Below are 24,160 nucleotides of genomic sequence, written 5' to 3' on the forward strand. Positions count from 1 at the left end.
GGGCTGTGAACATGCTCGCTGGTAAACGCCACTTCATGTGGTTAACGTCTCGCTATCGCCTTCATCGGCCCTTTGAAAGTTTGCCACGTGCGCGAAACGTAATTTGGCCGACAGCAGAAACTGGCACGACTAAACCCCGCCTCCTCCAAATTATTTAGTCGTGGGCTCTTTAACAGGCGCACCGGTAAATGCATGTTCAGCAAATGATGCAATTTATTCTCTCCTCCTCATTGCCAGGCGGGCTGCCACGGGGACTTGTGCCAGCTTTGAAGTAAGTGGCACCCAGATGGCATCCGCACCACGTCCACTTGGTTTACAAAGCGGTCCTGGGGAACACAGCCGGTCAGTGGGTCAGCCACGGAGCCACGGAGCCTGTTGCTTCTATTCATTTTAAATATTATTTTTTTTCCGCATTTGTACGCGCAAAATGGTTTAATGTCGCGTCACTTTGCCGGATTCTTTGGGAAGGTTGACTCCCAGGGGTCCCCCCCCCCTTGATGAATCGTTAATGAGGAGGGCGGCATCGAGAGAGAGATAAGGGAAAGGCGTTCTCTGAAGAAGCGTTTCTTTCTCTTCTTCCTCTTTTCTTCTTCTTGATTCCTCAGAAAGGAGCACGGGAGGCAAGTAATGAGCTGCTGTGGCTCTGCAGTAATATCAGTCTGTCAACAACGGGGATTCTTTGCCTCCCTTTCTTAAAAAAAAAGAAGAAGCAAAGTCTCTCCTCCTCCTCCTCCTCCTCCTCCTGCAGCTGTTCTGCGTGGTCTCTGGGCCGGCTGTCTCCTGGAGAAGCGGTGAACTGTGTCATCTCCAGCCACTAACAACGACCAGCTGCTGCTGCTGTAGCCACCGCTGCAGATCCAGGGAACAACTGTGAACCAGATTTCATAACGCAGAGGAATAAATAAACAACAACACACAACGCCACAAACAACCCGCGGCTTATGCCAACGCTGTGGAAATGTGCGAGCGAATGGATAAGCCCCGCTTGTGTACGAGGGGCGGTGTTTTTTGTTTTGTTTCTGTTGACACAGATACACGTTAATAAGTTTGCTATTATATCTGCGCAAACTTCTGTTTATCTACTACAGTACATGTTGAACCCACGCATTACGATAAAACACACACACACACACACACTGTGAAGCGGGGCCCACAAGACACCAGATGTTTCGAGGCAAAGTTCTCGTCATTGTGTTGGGAGAGAGGGGTCAAACTGTCACGAGGTTAAAGGTCGAACTGCAGGAAAAGAAGAAGAACAAAAAAAAACCTGCAACGCTAATTAGAGATGAGATTTTTTTGCAGAATTATATATTTATGTCACCCTGTCGGCTTCTAGTTTAGCCGTTTTAAACCTGATTTTGTTCCATGGAAGTCCGCCGGAAGACCCGTCCACACCTCATGCGTTTTCTTCTTCTTCTCTCGTATGAATTCAAAACCTCTCCAGCCCCGTCCCATTGTTTAGTTTTTCCCCCTCCCAGTCACCTTGTAATTGTTTCTGCGTCCGAAGCAGCAGCTATTAGCGTTGCTAGAAGATGGTTATGCTCTGAGGGACTCATCTCTGAGCGAATGGCTCTCTATCACACTCTGGCATTCTTTTAAAAGGGAAAAGGAAGATGAATTCTGCCCATAACGGCTGCATCACAAGGGCTTTTTTATCCTAAATGGCTCTGGGGATTGTTATCTGCGGGAAGTGTGTCCTGCCTCCGTCGTGTTCAATCAAGTGTCCACTTAGCTGTGACTGGGAGTAATTGTTCCCAAGTGGGCCACACACTGACCTGTTAATGTCTGCGCTGACCCGCTAACCTTGTCAGCACGTCTCGGGGAGGAGTTTAAATCATGTGGATGTCCCGCGCGTCTTTACGCTACCGGGTCAAGTGGGCGTCGGCCCCCAGAAAGACCACTCTCTCGGTAATTGTCCCCCAGCAGCGTGGGTCAGCCGCGGGGTGTTCCCAAACACCGGCTCTTATTAGATGAGGTGCTGGGAGTGGTGTGACTTAATGGGTCAAGCCATTGATCCGATACAGCACCAGTTCCACACCCCCCCGGTTCAAAACCCGATCACCGGCCCGACTCTGTCTTCATCGTAGATCCACGTCACTAACACCGAGGATTCTGTCGTTTTTCACGTTCCACATTTTCATTTATGGTGAAACAACAACAACATGTGTGTTCACACGTCGGGCTGTCAATACAAGCAACAGGTGACCTGTACTTTATTTTATGTAGCAAAAAAGATGAATGAATAAAACATTATTTACTTCCTGGCAAAATGTTTAAAAAAAATGTTTAGAGATAGAGAAGGGGAGTATGACTTAAGAGGGAGATGGAATTTGAAACAACCAATTGCTCATACAACTCTGAAAAGCATGTGCATATCTGTCTGTGGGGTGAAGCAGAGGAATAATTTAACTGATGACATCAAAGAAAGTAAAAATCTGGTGCAATTAAAAAAATATATATATTAAAAAAAAGTTTAAAAGCATGACTGGAGAAGTATAGACATGACGGTATTGATAAAGCATAAGAAACGGATTATGGGGACACTTTTTTTTTTAAAAGATATATATAAGGCTCTTCGAAAAAGTTTTCAAGCAATCATAGATTAGGGCACTTTTAAGATAGATCGCTTCAGCCTTAACCCTTTCGGTCAGCCACTTGTATCTTTCTTCTTTCTTGTATATTTTGATGATCGAAATAAATGAACTCAAATCAAAACTCAAAAAGAGACGGTATATCCGAAAAAGGTTAAACTAACTCGTTGATGACAAAAAGTAACGGATTATGGGGACACATGCTTGAATTTCTGGTTTTTAAAAATATTTTTTTATATATACAAGGCTCTTCGGAAGAAGTTTTCAAGCTTATAAGCTAGATCGCTTCATCTTAACTTCGGTCAAGCAGCACATGTATCTTTCTTCTTTTTTTAAATGCCCGGTGGTTGTATATTTCGATGACCGAAATAAATGAACTCAAATCAAATCAAAACTCAAAAAGAGACGGTATATCTGAAAAAGGTTAAACTGACTCGATGACAAAAAAGTAACGGATTATGGGGACACATGCTTGAATTTCTGGTTTGTTTTAGTTTTATATATATAAGGCTCTTCGGAAGAAGTTTTCAAGCTTATAAGCTAGATCGCTTCATCCTTAACCCTTTCGGTCAGCCACATGTATCTTTCTTCTTTTTTTAAATGCCCGGTGGTTGTATATTTTGCTGATCGAAATAAATAAAGTCATTCATTCACTCATTCAATAATAACCATCACTTGGGTCACCTGACGCGGCGTCCCGCTCCCTCAACGAGGACGGACAGCTTCAAGCGTTCCGGGAACTCGCCAAAACGAACGGCAATTAACGCACGAGCTGCCGCGCGCTGGAGTCAACTCACAAACTGACGTCGTTTGTAATTTGAGTGAAAAGAGGGGGATTACAACCAGAGCGAGTGGAGCGTCCAGCAGCTGGCGTGAGAAAAGTGAGAACGCTTTATAGTCGGGGGGGGGAAGGTACAAATGTTTTTCACTTCATGTCGGCGTCTCAGCGTATCGTACAGCTCAAAGTGTTTGCTTGTTTTACTCTTTTGTTTTATTTTTTTTATGGACAGATTACGCAACAAAACGTAACCACGTTTTAAAAATCCAGCGCTCGTTAATTTGCAATAAAGACTCCGAGCGACCTCCTCCTTTTTTTTTTTTTAAGCGTGTGCTAATTTGAACACCCTGCACATAAATCCACATCTCTTTTGAATCGTCTCAAGTAGTTTCTAAAGCTCGGGGAAGTCGTATGTGGGAGACGACGTGTGGATCTCAAAGTGAGGGGATCCTAAAGAATCAAGCGAGGGGCCACGGGGCCCCCAGTCATGAATCAACCCTTGAGGGGGGGGGGGGGGGGTGTTGGGATGGACATATTTCCGGGGAGTAATGACAGGGATGCAACGGAGTAATCAGTCGAGTCTTATCAAGGCGCAGGAATGTGGTCTGGTGTGTGGAAACGGCTGCTGCGCTAATGGGGTTAGTCGAATTCCAGGCTGGTGAGTTAAGAGGAGTTTTGGGACGTCGGGGCTGCGGCTTGTTGTGTCTGGTCAGAGAGAGAGAGAGAGGGAGAGAGGGGGAGAGAGAGACGGAGAGGGAGAGAGAGGAGAGAGAGAGGAGAGAGAGGAGAGTGTGAGGAGAGGGGAGAGAGAGGAGGGAGGGGGAGAGAGAGAGGAGGGAGAGAGAGGGAGGGAGAGAGAGAGAGAGGGAGAGGGAGAGAGAGAGGGAGGGGAGAGAGGAGAGAGGAGGGGGAGAGAGAGAGGAGAGAGGAGGGGGAGAGAGAGGAGAGAGGAGAGGAGAGAGAGGAGGGGGAGAGAGAGGAGAGAGGAGAGGAGAGAGGAGAGGAGAGAGGAGAGAGGAGAGGAGAGGAGAGGAGAGAGAGAGACAAGGGGAGGGAGAGGGAGTGGGGAGAGAGAGAGAGAGAGAGAGAGAGAGAGAGAGAGAGAGAGAGGGAGGGAGGGAGAGAGAGAGAGAGGGAGAGAGAGAGCGAGAGAGAGAGAGGGAGAGAGAGAGGGAGAGAGGGAGAGAGAGAGGGAGAGAGAGACAGAGGGAGAGAGGGAGGGAGAGAGAGAGGGAGAGAGGGAGGGAGGGAGAGAGAGAGGGGAGAGAGAGAGAGAGACAGAGAGAGGGAGGGGAGAGGGAGGGGAGAGAGGAGAGGAGAGAGAGAGAGAGAGAGAGAGAGAGAGAGAGGGAGAGAGAGAGAGAGAGAGAGAGGGAGGGGGAGAGAGAGAGGGAGAGAGAGAGTTAACTGTAAGCTGTACTGCTGGAAGACGCGGCCACATTTAACTGCAAAGTGTGAAACACACACACACACACACACACACACACACACACACGCAGCCACGACTCTTGTGACGGGGACGAAACCAGAAGCCATGCTTTCCGTTGCTTCATTTGCATATTCTGAAAGTGTTTCCGGTCTTTAGCATCGTTCCACTTGTCTGTCAGACGACTTCTTCTGATGCTTCTGAGCTCAACACCAGTTTATTTTTTATTTTTTACGATAAACAAAATGTGGTCTCCAATGTTCACCACGCATGTGCATGTGCATCACGTATGTAAAGGCCCACGGGGGGGCGACGATGACGGGGGGACGGGTCACTACATTACCGCGAACGCTGTGCGTCACTTGTAGCTTTTGTGGTGCAAAAACAACAACAACAACAACAACAACAAAGCGGTTGAAGCGGTCTTTGCATACTTAGTGTGGATTGGAGCGTCCAGGTGCATCCACAGGGAGGTTTTGAGATCTCAAAATGTTAGCGAGGTTGTTTGTGCATCGAGTCAGGGCACCTGGGGAGCGCATCGTGGAGGCTTAACGACCTTATCGCAAGTAAATCGTGAAAGTCAGTAATGTGGCGGCGATGTGTTTTTGTTGGCGTGCTTTAAGCAGAAATACTCGTCGATCCTGTCGTCTGTGTTTGAATCACATTCAGCAACGGGGAAATGAATACAGCACCTTTTTTTCAAAAATGTGTTTTTGTAAGCACTCCCACCACGTTCACAAAGGTCAACCATGTGACACGTTTACTGTTTTTCTTTGCGACTCGAACAGCGTTTGCTGCTGTTTCAGTGGCCGCCGACGTTTGCTTATCTGCATGTTCAGATGTAGAAGAAAACTCACGTGGGCCGGGAGGTGCCAGCGGGAGTCGGTGCGTCACAACTTCAATCAAATACCTGCGGCTGACGATGATCACTTTGACTTTCTGCCTGTTGAAAGTCCGTTATGTCATTTCTGGACCAGGTTAGGGGCTTCCCCCACTTTTTTCACTTCCTGTTTGTAATCGTTGTATCTTTCCCTTTTACTTCCCCCTCTCTCTCTCTCTCTCGCTCTACCCCACCCCCTCCCCTCCCTCAGTGGTCCTGCCCTCAACACGGTGAGCTGAATTCTGATTGGAGGAATGGAGCGCCAGTCTGCCCTGCACCAGTGACCCAGGTATGTGGCAATCCTCCCGAACCAACTCGTCTCTTGTTTAGTTCATTAGCGTGTGCGCCGTCTGTGAAGTGCCTCCAAGACACACCGTTGGGTCTGCCTGCTGATTCGTATCAAGCCCATAATAAGCTGGAAGCAGATCCCAGCAGACGTATTGTGAGCTTTTATTGCGCAGCTTTTTATGCCAGCGAGTAGATGTGAATGATAAAGACCACAAATAGTACAGAATAGTAGCTTGATATTTTTTGGGGGGGGAAATTGTATCTTAATTACTAATTTGACTGACCGATATTGCAATTAGTTTGTATAAATTAAACTCCAGAAATGTTCTGGGACTTCTCAGATTATCAGTGGAGCCAATCAGGCCATCATCTACCTGCTGCAACGAGCTCAGTCGCACCTGGATGGAACCGATGTCTCTGTGAGAGTCACTTTCTTTGACTTCTCCAGTGCATTTAACACCATCCAGCCACTGCTGCTGGTGAGAACCATCTCCTGGATCACTGACTACCTCACAGGCAGACCACAGTTTGTCAGAATGGGCCGTGTGCTGTCTGGAACGGTGGTCAGTGATGTTGGAAACCCACAGGAACTGTTCTGTCTCCCCTGTACACCAGTGACTTCCAGTACAACACGATCTGCAAGTACTCTGATGATTCTGCAGTGGAGGAGGAGTACAGGCAGTGGTGAGTGACTTTGCTGACCAGAGAGCCTACACCTCTGAGTGTCCTGGGAGTTGGCGTGGACATGGTGGAGGGCGTCTCCATCGACAGCCGACTGAACTGGAAGGCCAACATCAACGCTGTGTACAAGAAGGGATGAGTCGCTCTTTCCTGAGAAAGCGATCCTTCAACGTGTGCAGCAAGATGCTGGAGTTATTCTTTGTCGCCAGTTGCCATTGTCTGCTGGGGAGCAGCATCGGCCAGCCGTCTTAACAAACTGGTTAGAAGGAAGGCTGGCTGGTGGAGAGGAGGTCGTTGAAGCATCTGGTGTCCATATTCACCACCTCCTATGGAGATACAGGCTCTACAACAGTTCACCTCTTGCCAGATCACCCTAACCCTTCTTATATTTGTGTTTTGTTTTTATTCTTGTGCCTTGGGGATTAATAAAGTATATATCTATCTATCTATCTATCTATCTATCTACTTCAGGACTCCTAATCCTGAAGGCCCCCCGATTCCCTGAGCTATTGAATTAATACGCTTATTAAAACAATACTGTACAATTCATAAAAGTGACCAGAAGATCCTGCCTGGGATTCACTTTCTGTCCACTCTGCACACCACCTGTCCGCACTTGATTTCATGGTTTATTCAGTGTATTTGGAGTAACAGTGTCTTTTTTAAATAAATATCAAAACAATACAAACCTAACGTTAATTTGCTACAGGTTGTATTTTGAGGCAACCCTTTTTAGGCGTTACATTGGAAAACGTTCACCTTCCGACTTTTTCAATAATTCTCAATCAACTAAATAGTAATTGGCACCTACTTTGACGACTAATCAATAAATTTAGAAATTATTTTGAGCAGAAATGACACAAATCCACTGGTTCCAATTATTTCACATTTAAAAACTTCTGTGAGAGTGAACTCAATATCATTGATCAAGAGAGAAAATGACCGATCGATCAATCCATGATTGAAATAACTATTAAGCAATAATAGTGAACAATTCACTCTTTCAAATAATGTTTTGATAACAATTATTGATTGTCCAGAATATGTTCTCAAAATTCAAATGTTTATTTAACATTTATTTATTTATTATTTATTTTTGCATCCATTAATACAGTATGCAAAGCAAATATTTTCATTATATTATTTATATATATATATATATATATTAGTTATATTATTGATATATATTAGAACTTGCCATCCAAGTGTAATCCTGTTGTAAATATATGAAAATTAGCGCGCCTATGCTTGCCAACCTTTTCCGATTCGAAAATCCATGATAATAACAGTAATAATAACAGTAATTGCAATGACAGATGCACTCAACTGCCCATGTGAAATCAATAAAATATGTTAATGCAGCATATTGCCCTCTACCTGAATGTAGCACCGTCAGCTGCTCTGTGTTCGGGACTTTTTTTTCCTCCTCTTTTTTTCCCCACCTCTCTCTTCAACATCTTTGGCGTACTATAATCTTTCTGTCCCTCCGCTCACCTCTGAGCTCTGATTGGCTGAACACTTTCTGCACTAAGGTCTGGCCGCCTGCCAGCGCCGCTGCCAGTGGCTGCCGTGCCCCCTGATCAGAAGAGAATGTGACATTTGTGCAGAGGTAATGGAATCTGCGTGCAATTAAATCTCTGACTGTGAAGAGGAGTCTATCTCCTCCCTGCTCTCAGCAGCGGGGAGGAGCACAATGATGAAACCTTCCCAGCAGGCCGCCTTCGCCGCACTCTCTTTCACAATCTCCACGTCAAGTTGTGTGTGTGTGCGTTGTTTTTTCTTCTTCTTTTTTTTCAATCCGCCGCGCTAGCCCCGCCTCTCTCCGTCTGGCAATTAATTACCAAAAACGTCCATTAGGAATCTCTCCGAATATTGCGTCAAAAAAAGAATTAATATTCAATTAGAAAGAAAGAAATATGACACGGCTGCAACGCCAACCGATGCCCTTTTTAATGAACGTGGCTGCAGGTGACAGTTTTATACGCCCAAAAAATTGAGGACGCCCGTTTGCTCTCACCGCGTTTTGATGCATTTATTTTCGGCGCGACGACGCGGCAGAGAGAGCGAGAGAGCGCCGGGGAGGAGGCAGAGGGCAGCTCCGTGCTCGGCTGAGCCGAGGGGTCATATCTCTCCGCTCCTCTTCCCTCCGCTGCCCGGCTGCCACTACACTTAACGCCTCATTTGCGGCCTCTGTGGCCAATGACTTGAGTCTTGTGATCTGTTGCCATAAAAGGCAGCTTTCCCCTCTTTGCTGATGGGGCATTTGTTCGTGGGTTAATACCAGGCCTCCCCTCCCTATCCTCCTCAGGCGAACTCGTATCTAATGGATATGTGCATCCCCATCAGGGTAGCTCATAAACATAAAGCTCTCGGCGTGCTGGGAAGGACGGAGCCGCGCCATCGGAAGCATTTCCCCTTGAACTTGCAGCAGGAGCAGTTCCTCTCCGCATCCCCCGTCCACACTGGGTGGACGCAGGATATCCAGGGTCAGGGTTTGGCTCAATCCTCCCCGCGTGTCTCGCGTCCGTCCGTCAGATTCCACCACGTTTCATTTCATTTGAACGGGCGAAACATTACATTTCATTTTTTTCTTCCGCGTCCCGCTGGCTGAGAGCCCTGATTTTTAAAGCGACCGCTTTTCACCTTCAGCTTCCTCCCGGTTCCTCGTTTCGCCGCGACGAATGATTCACGCGAGCGTCGTCTCAAACACGAGAGGGTCACTCTGTTTATTTACCGACGGTCAAACCGAACCTCCCCGTTTCCTCGCTCGTGGGCCGCAGTGCAAACTGCCGGGGTCTCCACTTCACTCGCCGACATCCTGCTCAACAAACGCAACACACTGCTCCCCCCGGCTCTCTGCTCCGTTGTCTTCTGTCGCGAGAAAAGAAAAGAAAGAAAGAAAGGGTCTGCACTCCATTAGTGTCGTTCCATTGGGCGAATTAGATCGCTCTGACAGATAAGACGCGGAAAAATAATTGTTTTAATTGTATAATCGTCTGTGGCCAGCCGCTGTGAAGGCCGGGGAGGAGCACGTGTCGGTGCTTACTTTGTCTTCGCACAGGAAATGAACAACAATCGGGGTCCTGGGGATATGAACCGTAAACACACCACAACCCCCCCCCCCCCGGCCCTCTCCTCCCCCCCGGGCAGGTTGTGACAGGCTCAGTGAGATGTTGCTCTTTTAAAGTAATGTGTCTGGCCAGCGAGCCTCCTCCCCTCAGGCGAAAGGGGAGGGGCCTGCTCCGTAGCCGTCACATCGAGACGGCTCACGACTCGACGCGAGCGCGAAGCACTGGCGGCGCTTCCGGGGCGGGGGGGGGGGGGGGGGGCAGCGGCTCGTTTTCTTCCGTCGAGACGTGTACGATGCAAGGCGACACTAAATCTTCCCGGCTTCGTATCCGTCACTTGTTTCGCGCCCCACCCCGCCTTCCCCTCTCCTGCAAAACATGACCACCAATGACTTTTGCATGAAGTGCCTATCTTAACTGACAATTCGGTTTGAATATAATAACAGTGATCATCTCTTCCCGTTTGAAACGAGCCGAGCGGCAGTTCTTTACTGAAGCAACGCGCTGTATACAGACCGTTTTGTTAAAAACTGTGAGGCTAATTTAACTCGGTCGTACTTCCTTCGCGCGTCTCCCTCCGATCACGGTGTTTGTGTTGGTGGGTTTTGACCGAGCTCGCAGCGCATTGCATCCTTTTGCCCGTAGAATGTCATCACTGTCGGAGCATTACATGCCGCCGCTGTTATCACAAAGGCTTTTGTGTACGGATTAACAGTCAAGGACCGGGGGGGGGTGGTGGGGGGGGTCGTCTTTGTTAATTTTGGCCGACTCGAGAAACGTGTTGATTTACGAGATGCGCACTCGCCCCATTTGGTGTCCCGTATGTGGTTGTCTTGGAAATACGTGGCCACTTTGATTCCGGTAGCGATCACATGTTCATCTCGCATGTAAATGTGTCCATGTGACTGTCTTGACGGATCAGTTACTATATGTCTGTGCCCCCCCCCCCCCCAACCCTCCATCCCCCCACCCAGAGCTGAGCCCGGGTCAAACACCGATGCGCTGCCGTCTGCAGCCGCACGGCGTTTCTCAGCCCAACTCGTTCAATGGCAGCAACACAATGAAGCGCCGGAGGACTGTGAGACAACGGAGCTGCTACGATATTAATTATCTTCTGTTCCTGGTTCTTTACTCCAGAACATTCAGGCAGGTTACACTTCAGTGTGACCTGCCTGACTGGATGGTGATCTTATTATCGTATTTTGCTTCTTCAAAGGAGTGTCTGAGGGAGGGAGAGAGAGAGGGAGGGAGGGAGTGAGAGAGAGGGAGAGAGAGAGAGAGAGAGGGAGAGAGAGGGGGAGAGAGGAGGAGGAGAGGAGAGAGAGGAGAGAGGGAGAGAGAGAGAGAGAGAGGGAGGGGGAGAGAGAGGGAGAGAGGGAGGAGAGAGAGAGAGGGAGAGAGAGAGAGAGGAGGAGCAGGAGGAGCAGGAGAGAGAGAGGAGGAGAGAGGGAGGACAGAGGGAGGGGAGAGGGAGGAGAGAGGGAGGAGAGAGAGAGAGAGGAGAGGAGAGAGGAGAGGAGAGGGAGGGAGAGAAAGGGAGGGAGGGAGAGAGGAGAGAGAGGAGAGGGAGGGAGAGAGATAGGAGAGAGGGGGAGAGAGAGGAGAGGAAAGGAGAGAGGAGAGAGGAGAGGGGGAGGGAGGAGAGAGGGGGAGAGGAGAGAGAGGAGAGGGAGGAGAGAGAGGAGAGGAGAGAAGAGAGAGAGGAGAGGAGAGAGAGGAGAGGAGAGGAGAGGGGAGTGGTATGGAGAGGAGAGGAGAGAGAGGAGAGAGAGGAGAGAGAGAGGGAGGGGAGAGAGAGAGGGAGGGAGAGGAGGGGAGGAGAGGGAGAGGAGAGGGAGGAGGAGAGGAGGGAGAGAGGAGAGACGAGAGGAGAGGAGAGAGGAGAGAGAGAGGAGAGAGGAGAGAGAGGGAGAGGGAGAGAGGAGAGGGAGGAGAGAGAGAGGGAGGAGAGCGAGAGAGGAGAGGGAGGGAGAGGGAGAGAGGAGAGGTAGAGGAGAGAGAGAGAGAGAGAGAGAGTTCACTGAGATCCAAACTCATCGGGTCTCGAGGCGCACAGACTTCTTGTCGTTCTGTCACCTGATTGGATGACAACAGTCGGGCTCACCGCGGTCTCGTCGAACGCAGGTTTGTTTTGTCGTCACAACCTTTTGAAACTTAATCAAATGATAGATATTCACACCCCGAGCCGGCATGTTGAGAGTCTCGCAACACAAAGCGGCTCATGGACCGAGAGCTCGTCACGCCTCGGTCGCCGGCGTCGTGCTCGGTTGCTCAGTTGCATCTCCCGAGGGAGGGGGGGGGGGGGGAGAGATGAGAGGATCAGCAGGTAACAAGGCAGCAGCAGCTCCTCTGAGGATGTCGCGCGTGGCTTTTTTTGGAATCGTGTCGTATGCAGAACTACATGAACGGGTGGGGGGAAGGGGGAGGGGGGGGTGGGAGAGGGGCCACCAAACGGGGATTTCCCAGCGACACGGGGAGCCTCCTCCCGGATAATGTTGTAATGAGAGGTGACAGGAAGGACTCGGAGGCCTGGGACGAATGCCGGGGCAGCTGGTCAGGAGCTAAAGTGCAGCGAGGAGCAAATTAAAGCTCATATCTGCCGTCTCCCTCGTCTCCCTCGCCTCCCTCCTGCACCTTCCTGTTTGGACTTGAAGGTGATTGGGAGCCAAGGCGGTGACAGTTGACGGAAGGAGAGCGTATTTATTTACAGTGAGACGCAGCGATGCTTGTTCAGGATGCGGTTTCACGCAGGATGTGCCCCCCCCCCCCACCCCCCATCACACAAGCACAAACACACACACACAAGCACACACCTCCTCCTCCTCTTCCTCCTCCCATCGCTCTCATCTCCACCCTCTCACACTGCAATCTCCAGGTTTGATGAAGAATGGGAAGTGGGTTATTGGGGAGGAGGAGGAGGAGGAGGAGGAGGTGGGGGTTGGCCGGCTTCGGGGGGGCCGGGGCCGGCTGCATTGTGTGTAGAGGCTGGGCCCTGGATACAGAACGGCAGAGAGCTCACTCAGCACGCCTTCCTGCCCGACCCGGGAGGCGGTACCGGAGTCAACACAGGTCACCGGCAAAAGGGAGTGCGGAGCATCACGATTGCATTGTGCGACCAAAGGTTGTCTCCCGGCGAGAGGAAAAGGCGCTCGAAGTCGAGAACGTTTACCAAATTTAGCACACGAGGAAAAAGTGCAAGTGTGAAAGAAAGAGTGTGTTCTTAATACTTTCCAAAAGTGTGTGTGTGTGTGTCTGGAATTCCACCTTGTAAAGCTGTGGATAGGGGAGGAGGGGGGCGCGGGGGGGGGGGAGTTGAAGGTGTGTAAATGTCAGTCATAGCACCGTACACTGGCTGCGGCAGTACAATTACCTTTGTCGTCGCCCCGCGTTACGGTAAACTGCTCATTTCGACGCAAGTGTGAGCGACGTCGCGTCGTGCCACCCAGAGAGCACACGCGCAGCCACCTGGTGCCGCGGAGAAGCGAAGGGCCTTTGAACGCAGCCCCGCCCCGTCTTCGCATCAGCTCAGCGTGCGGGTGTTTGCCTGCCCCCCCCCCCCCCCCTCCGAAAGGTGAGCCTCATGGCGGGTCCCCCCCCCCCCCCACTCGCTGTCACGTCGGCATTTAATCCTTCCACCGGAAGTTTTTCAAAGGCAGTTTTTTTTTTTTTACGACCCGACTTACGGCCTCATCTGTGCGGAGAGCGGCGTTTAAACTCTCGGAGAGCCCGCCACATAAAACGCACATCTGGTTTTGGCTTCAACTGTAAAAAAATAAATGGAAAAAAACAACTGCCCCCGCGTGTCCAGGCAGCGCTGAGTTAATAATACACTGGAGGTAAAGCTCTTAACCCCCCCCCCCCCCCCCTGCAGCAAAAACAACAGTGATTGTCTTACCTTCACTTCTTTTGATCAGCTCTTTTCCCCCTTGAGTACGCTTCCGCCTGCAAAGTCAACAACACTGTCGAAAGCTAGCGAGGTCTTTACTAGAATTAGCTCTCTCCCCCCCCACACACATCTCTTTCATTCTTACAGCGATGGCGAAGCAGGCCTGGGCATCCCAACTGAGATGCACATCTGAAAATAATAAGAACAAAGTTTCTATCCTTCTGTCTATGTGATGAAAATGGACCTATTTATATATTTTTTGACTCAATTAATCGCTTGTTGCACGATCGGCACTTCCACGGTAACGCTCTTCCACTCCTTTTGACATTGTACCGCTTCACTTCTGAGTGAGGGCGCGACTCCGCCGACGGCGGCGGAGGACACGACGATAATCGAGGCGCTCCGAAGTCGACCGCAGGATTGCCAAACAGCGGCCGGCACGCGGCGCTCGCGGTCCTGAAGGTTCAAACGCCACGACCGAAACCCCGCGGCCAGACCTGTGGATGATGCAATGGAAGCAGCGGTTGTCATTACAGGGACACGGTTATTTCAGTTTAGTCTCTGAAAGAGGAAGTGAGGTCTCTCCCTCTTTTTTTTGGAAAGGTGTTCAATCATTGCGCCCCCCCCCCCCCCAGACACTTCACTTTGGTCCTGACACACATCAACAACAACATAAATCTCAGGGCTGACTTGAGGTCTGCCCAAAGGCGCCTGCTGCTATGCAGGTCTGTCATGTTCACAGTGTAAGGGGGATGGGCGGTGGGGGTCGGGGGGGGGGGGCAACGAAATCATCATTCCTGTTCGGAATAGCCCCGACATGCATACATTGTTGGTCGGTCAACCTGTTGCAGTCGGACATATTTTATAAATATTAGAGATAGATGGAATTTGGGCTTTTTTGAGTGTGTGTGTGTGTGTGTTTCAGACACAGTACTTTGTTGAGAGCTGATGATGCATCAGGGATGGTTCTCGCCAGAATCAGAATCAGAATAGTATTTAGTGCCAAGTAGGTTTACACCTACCTGGAATTTGTTCTGGTGTACAGGTGCACACAGTGAACATAAAACATACAAACACAATAAGTACTACAATACAAAAAGCAGGGCAGGAGTGCAAAAGGATTCATTGTTTGTTTTGTTATAAGAGCAATACAACGCTTTAGCATAGCGTAGGCTAGCTCGTAGGCTAGCTCGGAGCTCGCGCAAGCTAGGAGGTAGCACGAGCTCCGAGCTAGCTTAAACATGGTTATAATGCTTATTACCGTCGCATTGAAAATGTGGAAGGTTATGTTTTGATCGCCGTGTGTGTATTTATTTATTTATTTGTATGCGTGTTATTCGCAAAACTCAAAAAGTATTGAACCGAATCGCATGAAATTTGGTGGGATGCTTGTTTATTATCCGGGGACCAGTTGATTAGATTTTGGGATCGATCGAGTCAAAGGTCAAGGTCAAAGGTCATGAACAGGTCAAAATGTTCTTGAATCGCATGAAATTTGGTGGGATGATTGGTTATTATCCGGGGACCATTTGATTAGATTTTGGGATCAATCGGGTCAAAGGTCAAGGTCAAGGTCATGGAAAGGTCAAACTCTTTTTACCATAGCACGATACATTTTGTCCAATTGGCATGCAACTAATGCCAAAATGTTCATAATTCAATGCCCAATCTTGTGATATGCGAAGGTATGCGCTCTACCGAGTGCCCATTCTAGTTTATTTATTTATTTGTATGCGTGTTATTCGCATAACAAAAAAAGTTTTAAACCGAATCGCATGAAATTTGGTGGGATGATTGTTTATTATCCGGGGACCATTTGATTAGATTTTGGGATCGATCGGGTCAAAGGTCAAGGTCATGAAAAGGTCAACATCTTCTTTTTACCATAGCACGGTCAATTTATATCCAATTGGCATGCAACTAATGCCAAAATGTTCATAATTCAATGCCCAATCTTGTGATATGCGAAGGTATGCGCTCTACCGAGTGCCCGTTCTAGTTTTATTGTTTGTTGTCCTACTTTTATAAATGCAAGACATGGCACCGGGTTTCGGTATCCAACCCCAGTCATTGTAGGGAAAGGTTTGAGTGAGCCTGTTAACACACTAAGCTCAAACTAAACCAGACCAAGGGAACACACAGCCGACCGACCAATTCCAGATTGTGTTGTTGGTGCAAAAAGCTCCAGCAACAACACCTGTTCTACTTGTTTTTTTGGTATTCACTCTCCTCCTCTCTGTCTAATGAGGCCGCCCGCGATCGAACACGACAACAAGGTTGCCGTCTTTGCGCGACTCGGAAAAGGATTTTTGTTATTCGGCGCTCCATCCGTCTCGAGTGCGCGCTGGGGGTCGTAGCCCTAATTGATGCTCGGAAGATGAGCTCAATTGGATGAGTCATTAGTCCCATTACCAGAGTTTTATTAAAAGCCCCAAACTCGGGGGAAAAAAAGAAGAGAAATCTGTTGTGGAATATTTCCCTTCTCGAGGAGAACAGGAGGTCGGATTGGTAAAAGGCAAATAATATATGTGTGTGAGATTGATCAGAGAGTAGCGACCCCATTATCTCCAGAGATGTTAATTACACTGTGCTCAGCTTGCATGTCAAACGGCAGATAATTGAAGAAGGTAAAAGATGGGCCACACTTTATTTATGCTATCACTTAGAGGCTGGTGGAAGATCGTCTCTTTCTTCTGTGCCTTTTCTTTCCCCTCTTCACTGCCTTTTCATGTTCTTTTTTCGTCTCGTTTTTTTTGCTCTCTGATGCATTTAATGTTGGGTAATATGACATTGTCAGTGTTGATCCTCTTTACATTATTGGAAATCATCACCGTGGCCTGTGTGTGTGTGTGTGTGTGTGATCCACGTCTGTATTGTCTGTCCAGGGTTCGTACGGTCATGGAAAACCTGGAAAAGTCATGGCATTTTAAAATGGTCATTTCCAGGCCTGGAAAAGTCATGGAAAAAACTTAAATCATAAAAGTTTGGGAAAAGTCATGGAAATGTGTTATAATCACATGTTCATTTACGCCGAGTTTGAAATAATTAATACGTTTTTTTAAAGAAAGACGCTCAAAATATAAGCCGGCGTACGCTCTCAATACGCAACATTTTCAAAAATGTTCATGTTTATACTGAGATTTCAGTTTGGTCATGGAAATTTGGTTTAAAGTCATGGAAAAGTCCTGGAAATCCATTGGTCGAAATGTGTAAGAACCCTGTATGTTGTGTTTCGTCAAATTTCTCCAGAGATCTTAAAGATATTATTTCTTGCTTGGTTTTACTTTAACAGCTTTAAAAAATTCAAATATCTTAACGCCTTTTAGCCAGCAGTCCCACTGATAATCTCAAATAAACTGGAGTCAGAATATAGATCCAAAGCGGAGAGAAGCCGCACCTCCTCAAATGTCATTTTATTAAAAAAGAAAGAAGAATAGAGCTGCCCGTCTTATATCTTCTCGACATCGACGGTGTCTGCCAGAGTCGTCCTCTGAAATGCACGCCGAGGCGAGAAGCTGAAAAAGCACCAGAACGTTCTGTCTCTGTGGTTTCTGTCACCCGAGCAGCTCGATGTCTGTAAACTTCCTATTGACACTTTACGAGCCACAGGGGACACGCCGTACTTTACGGAGTAAAACGCAAACAAAACGCTTTGCGTGTAGAGATGGCGGAAAAAAAAACATTTTTTCTTCTTCTGTGTGTGTGCACGTGAACGCTGCTGCACACAAATACACACTCCTTCGCACACACGGGTGCACACTCACGCCTCCTGAGTCCCGTGTTCTCCTCTCTGTGCTGTCATCATAACTGGGGGCGGAGCCTCGTTGGGAGTGGCCACACCGGTGGTCATCACACCTCCACGGGGCTGATGGACGGCGGCTGCACAGATGATTTAGTGCATCACCTGGTGGACACTGCTAAGAATGAGCAGCATGACGGAAATGCATATATATATAATATATATTATATATATATTATATATATAATGTATATATATTATATATATATATATATATATATATATATACATACACACACAGTATGATGACCATACCACTGTATGTTTCTTCAGACTTTTTTTGTTTGTTTTTTCAACCGTAATGTCACCGGGGACGAGGACAAAGACGAAGCGCGCCGTCCCAGAGAGGGTTTCTGCCCGGAAGTGTTGAAAGAAGAAGAGCGTCTTCATCCCTCCTCTTCCTCGCAGGAAGCTCGGCGCCGACGACCCCACTTCACCTTTTTCTCTTCTCTTTTCTTTCTCTCGCCTCACCAGCCGTCTCTTCTCCGGTGTCCGGCGCGGCGTCTTTGCTCTTTGTTTTATCTGCAGACCAGAAGGCACCGCGGTGGCGGGCAACTTCACCCCGATTTCAATTTTTGACGGCATCGAGTTCAAAGTGTTTTTTTTTTCTTCTCTCTTTCCTTTTCTCCCTTCGGCCACTTTTTGCTCGCCAGAGAACGACCTCTGCTCTCTCGCATGCCGGCGAGCAGCGTTTGGCCGCGGCAGCGCAGCCAGAGCTGCGCTCGAGGTCTGTACTTTAATGGGCTTTATTGATCTAAACAACATCAGGGGTTGCGGTGATGTTATTAAGGCGGAGATAACTTATGTGTAATTCCACTCCAACAATATATTAGCTTTTTATTGGTCTAAATAACTTTGCCTTTTAGACAGTAATGCATCAGTAAGTCACAGCGGCTCTTCACGTCGGCAGGATCTTAATAAAGCATTTCCTCTGGACATCCTGCTGCGGAGAGAGTGAAAAACGGCGGGTTAAAAGGCATGCTGGGAAGTTTTCATGCCATCACTGTAAATTATCTCTTTTGAATACATAAATTAAAGCGATATGAGCGCTGTGAACTGGAAAGGGGGTCGGGCTGCGGAAGTTTGTACCGACGTGCGTTCCAGCGTTTACTCCGGTTCACGCGTGGAGGAGCTGCGAGGAGGAACAAAAGATGAACTGGAATAAGTGAGACCATGTGGCTGTGGTCTCAATATGTGTGTGTGTGTGTGTGTGGTGTATGTGTATGTATGTGTGTGTATTTATGTATGTGTGTGTATATGTATATATGGGTGTGTGAATATGTATGTATGTGTATATGTATATATGTTTATGTATTGGATTGGATTCAATTTGTGTTAAACATATGTCTATGTATATATACTATATATAGGTATATGGTTCTCTGAAATAATTTTTTTCGTGAAATCATAGGTTAGGGCACTTATAAGCTTGATAGCTTCAGCCTTGACCCTTTCGGTTAGCCACTTTCTTTTGTTGAAATTTTGATTTTTGTATATTATTGCTGATCGAAATAAACTAAACTAAACTAAAAACTAAAACTAAACAATAGCAGGTCATGTAAAAGGTCCCATATTAAAGAACACGACAGTTCAATGTTGTTGTTTTTTTGCATTTCTAGGTGCTATTTAAATACTGTGAAAGTCTGCACACGGCCCCGTATTCAGAAACTGTAAACGAGCCGTCAGCATTTTGGAGGCGATGACGTAACGATGAGTCACCGGCAGAAGTGGCGCTAAACTCCAGAGTAGTTCGGCTGTCATCAACCGCTGGTGGGTCTCGTAGAGGGATCTAGTGCACGGCGCAGAGGCTGTCAAGTAGTTCGATTACTTTTTTTGTGTGGGTAATATACGGATGACCCAAAAATCACAGTATCTCCTAGATTCCTTGATTCCCAAACAAACAACTGACATTATTTTTTAAGGGTTCACAATTGACTTAAACGAGGCCATTACGAAAACACAGGACATTCAATTCAGATTTGTGTTCCCTTCCAGAAATAACACATATTACAAAGTGATCTGGAATGCAACGTATGCATGTTTATAAAACTTGTTTTCATATCAAGAATCCACATAAAAACTAACCAAATATGTCTTTTGATTGGCCTTAAGTTATATAAGGCTGAGTATCCCTGGTGTAGTTGACACACATGTCACACATCACGACTAACGTTGAGATGACGGCAACTGCGCAGATGTTTAAGACCGGAAAACGCTGACCGGCCCGAGCTGACGGGTCTTAAAGAGACAGGCACCGGAACGGAGCGCTTCATTCACACAGGCAGGACCAGAAAAATAAAGGGTTTACAAAAAAATGCTAAATCATGTCGCGATGTTCTAGTAGCAGCCCAAAAGAAATGATCCTGAAGATGAGCATGATACGCCCCCTTTTAAAGCACCACTTTGGTAACTTGCAATGAGCAATTGTGCATTATTTAATAATTAACAATTGACAAACGCAGATCAACAACACAACAATCAATAAGGGACTGTATGAAGTGAGCATGCACCGTCCCCAGCATAATACATGGGAAGTAATGCCAGTATTAATGTATATTAAACATAGATTCAATACAGAAACGCATTGTGATGACTGTCATGTAAACAACAATACACAATGATGACATTTCTAGGTCAATGGTCCAGCTTTAATTCAAAAAATAAAAGAATAAATGATGACGCAGCCACAGTCCTGTGAGTTATAACCCGTGTAATGTAATAATAAAGAGTCAAATTAGATATCATGTTGGTAGTTTATCATTGATTTCAATGCGTATGTGTGTGTAAACTCCTCAATGGGCAGTTGCAATATTTCTTTCCTTTCAAGGTCATCATATATCTAATATTTATACGAAATAACGAACCCATTTATCTGGAAGTGTATTTTCAAGGGGTGGGGGAGGGGTAATGCTTCATAATTTGCAGCTATTTAAAGCCTGGGTTTTTGGTAATGAATTATTTTGTCATCTCGACTGTGATGAGATTCATCTTTAATAACTGTAACAATTATTTTATTAAAAAGAGAAGCCGTGCATTATGGCTATCTCGCCGAGGTCTCGAGCTGGAAGGGATTCTCATTAAGAGCATTATATTACCCCGGTGTGCTTTCAGCTGGATGTCCCGCTGAAATTGCATTAGGTGTCAACAATGTTTGTGTTGGAAGTAAGCAGTCATATTTACGGAGGCTCGGGTTTTCATTTGCCGGCTGACACCGGGAGACGTATTAAAAGAAGGGAGAAAAACCCCACTAATGTTCTGTATCTGATTAAGTCAATTAGAGAGAAACTCCTCCAAAGTGTTGACTTTTAATATAAAGGCAAGGCACCGCTCTGTCATCACAGAGGCATGAATCTTTATTCGGAGACGAGGGAACTTTTGATTGCTTGAGATTATTTTTGTGATTCATTTAGTTGGCAACAAAGGAATCCCCCTCCCCCCTTCCCCCCGCCAACTCTCATCCCTAACATTTCGACCCGTCCCCTAAAATAAACCGCGAGCATCAGGTTGTTTTCTCTCTGGCGTCGTGATTGATTCGCCTCGGCGCCCTTTTTTCTTCTTCATCTACATCCTGCTTCTCTCTCCCGACGGCTGGCGCGGCGCGCGGCGTTGTGTTTAGTTAATGGTTCCGGTGCCCGGGGTTTCGCCCGCTAATGACACGCTTGTAATTGTTTGTCGGTGTGCGATAATGCGCGATTTCCCCCATTGCGGCGCGTCGTCGGACATCTGACGGAGGAGGGGTCTTGTCAGGAAGACAAAGTGTGGTCATTTGTCACCAGCTCAAATGAGCTTCTCTCTGTTTCAATGTGGCAATATTATATTCACAGATCTTTTGTGTGTGTGTGTGTGTGGGGGGGGGGGGGGGGGGCTATTGCTTCCAACATCACTCACAGTGCATTGTATCGCGGAGCACCTTGATTAAGATCAAGCCAACGATGAGATGAATCTCAGGTTGTGTCCTGAGCTGCTGCACACACACACACACACACACACACACACTTTCAACCGTGTTTCACCGAAAGGCGGAAGTGAAATTATCGAGTGTGGTAATCTGTTATTCTCAGTGTTCGCTCGGAGTCGTCGCTTCCTTAAAAATAAAAAAAATAAAAATCTATTTCCTCATCTTTTTAAGAGGAGAGAGAGAATCACTGTAAATAGATATTTAGGGTCTTCTCGGTTGAACGCGTAACAACACAACTTGAACAATCCTGAACAGACCGCTCTCGTCCGGTTAGACGGATTCCATATCGTTGGGGTGGTGGGGGGGTCGTTGTCTGGGGGGGGGGGGGCTTCCTCGTTACCAATCTAATGAGCCAAACAAGCCAAACAAAAGGCGAGGTGAACGCTGAATGTGTCCCACGAGGGAGCTACTTATTGTCACGATTGCCCCTCTCCGTCTTCTCCGCCTCTCTCCACTCCGTATCGATTCCCGTCTCCATCGGTTACGCTCCGTCCTCTGTAGCGTGCACACACACACACACACACACACACACGCTCGGTGCAATCAGCTAAAATGTATTCTCTGCTTTCTTATTATTACCTGGGTGCTTAACACTGATATTTCTCCCCCCCACCCCCCACCCCCCACTCCCCTCCTCCCACCTTCAAGGACAAACGGTGGAGGAGAAGGCGAGATCCCGCGTGAAGTCCCCGAGCTCTCGCCCGAGCAGCGGATCCCTTTTTCCGCGCCAGCTGTTCATCTCGGATACACCGGGCCGCGCTGAAATTCTCTTAATATAATTCGGGGGGGAGGAGGAGGGGGGCTCGGGAGAATTGTGCACACAAAAAAACAAAGCGTGCCAGCCAACGGAGAACAGTGGATTTCTTTTCATCGGCGGGCCTCAACTCGCCGAGTTGGTGGGCAGCGCTCTCATTCATGAGCAGATGTTCGGCGCGGTTACACTCTGCAGTTAATGTGAACTCGCTGGCCCCGCCGCCATCGGCTGCAAGGACGTTGGCAGCGACCTGGCATCTGAGAATTACTCCACGGCACATAAAGGCGCCGGGGCCCCCGGAAAAGAGAAAAAAAGCGTAGCCCCGGCCCACTTTTCGTTCTTTTTTTAAGCCACTCCCTCAGCCCAGGAGCTGGATCCTGGACAGGGGAAGGCCCTGACAGCCCATCCGTCTTCGGCCCGACAGTGATGAAACGCTCGCCACTGCTTTTGCTCATGGGGAGGGGGGGGGGGGGGGTCATAGCGGTTGAAAATTCCTAGAGATGATTTCCACAAGTTTCAAAAACAATTTTTTTTATACGTTGCTCTCTAATGACTCGCCAAGTGCGAAGCGCTCAGCAGGTGCAATGCCCTGTTAAGCATGAAACACGTGGAGGTACCGGGCCCCCGCTGTTTGGTATTCAAACAAAGTTTTACATGCTGAGGAATTACTCCGGTGCTCTTGAAAGAGGAATTTCGTAGAAACAAGGCACCTGGGAGGTGGTGGTGGAGGTGGGTGGGGGTGGGGGGGGGGTAACAGTTTGGCCCGCGGTCGGTCCGTAGCCGAAAAAAACCAGCTGGCGCCGTGGTCAGCCTGATGGGCCGCATCCTCCTCCCAGACCGGTACTTCAGACATCTGCATGGCCAAGCTGCTCAGCCCGGGTTTGATGTGGCCACGCAGATCTGTAATGGTCTCCCTCTTCACTAAAGCAAAATGCTATTTGATGTGAAGTACCATTAACTGGTCGGGACATGTACGTGCCATCGGGTTTTAGGAGGGCGGCGTGCCAGTCATCTCGTGTGTGTGTGTGAGTGTGTGAAAGTCATCACAGTTAAAGTTGTGCACGTGGGACTCAAAGCCGGTGGTAAACGACGAGCCCCCGTTTCATTTTCACTTTCTAATTGGTCGTTTTCAGGTTGGCTTTACGAGAGCAAAACTAATTAGTGTTTCTAAATTCAGCAGGAGAAGAAGAAGAAGAAGGGAAAAAAAGGAAGAGAAACACGTCAGCCGGCTTGATTGTTCTGGTTTCCTCTCTCCGCTCGACAATAAAATAAGACTCTAATCATTTTTCAAATTGCTCGTATTTTTAAACCCCCACAAGCTGAATGTCACTCCGCCAGGTCTCTTGGCATTTTTTTCTTCTTCTTCTTCTTCTTCTTCTTCTTCTTCTATGGTAAGATCAGGGAGCGGTGGGTTGCCCTCTCGCTCGTGTTGCGCTCTCTTTTGTAATTCGTAGGAAGTTTTGGACTCGAGGGGGTGGGGGGGGGGGAGAGTTCGAGGCGGGGTTGTTTCTTGCTCTTGATTGGGAACGTCCTGCTGACAGGAGCGCGGCCCGGCCAAGTTTACAGTAGCCGTGACATTGCCGTTACCTTTTCATTCAACGCGCTCCAGCTGCAGCGAGCCCTCAGGAAGCCGAGCGGCGCGGGGGCCCGCGCGGGTCGGCCCGGCCCGGCGGGCCCGCGGAGACGAGAATGAGCCCTGTTTGAGTTGGCGGACACCTCCCCTCGCGGGGAAGTTTTGCTGGCTCTGCAGAAAGGAGGGCGGCGGCGGCGGCGGCGGTGTGGGTGGGGGGGTCAAAGCAGGATGGGCTTTTTTCTAACCACTCCTCCCTTTCAGGAAACACATGTCGCTGTTTCGGAGGGAAGGAGTTGAGGTGAAGGGGCCACGGGGACAAGGCCTCCGCCGCGAGAGGCCGAGCGGTCACGTGCGGCAGGTCGGAGCTCCGAGAGCTTCGCCTTGTCGGTGTTGAATAAAAACACAAAATAAACACTCGGAGTAAAAACGTTGGCAATTTTGTTTTATTTTCCCATCAACACTGGAGGGACTCAGCCTA

General features: G+C 48.1%; 1 protein-coding gene across 10 annotated transcripts in view; it reads left to right on the forward strand.

Moving 5' to 3' along the window:
• foxp1b (forkhead box P1b) overlaps window positions 1-24,160 on the forward strand; it is a 171,511-nt gene that overhangs the window by 12,575 nt on the left and 134,776 nt on the right. For 7 of the 10 annotated variants that reach the window (XM_056438293.1, XM_056438291.1, XM_056438302.1 and 4 more), the window contains exon 2: window positions 5,887-5,964. The gene's annotated coding sequence lies outside the window, so the exon portion shown is untranslated. Of the gene's footprint in view, window positions 1-237; window positions 272-5,360; window positions 5,748-5,886; window positions 5,965-8,176; window positions 8,254-24,160 lie in introns of those variants that run through there. The other 3 variants (XM_056438292.1, XM_056438294.1, XM_056438295.1) reach the window with 3 other exon arrangements.

Source organism: Pseudoliparis swirei, chromosome 18 (assembly GCF_029220125.1).
Source record: "Pseudoliparis swirei isolate HS2019 ecotype Mariana Trench chromosome 18, NWPU_hadal_v1, whole genome shotgun sequence".
In the NCBI taxonomy this organism is placed as follows: Eukaryota; Metazoa; Chordata; class Actinopteri; order Perciformes; family Liparidae; genus Pseudoliparis; species Pseudoliparis swirei.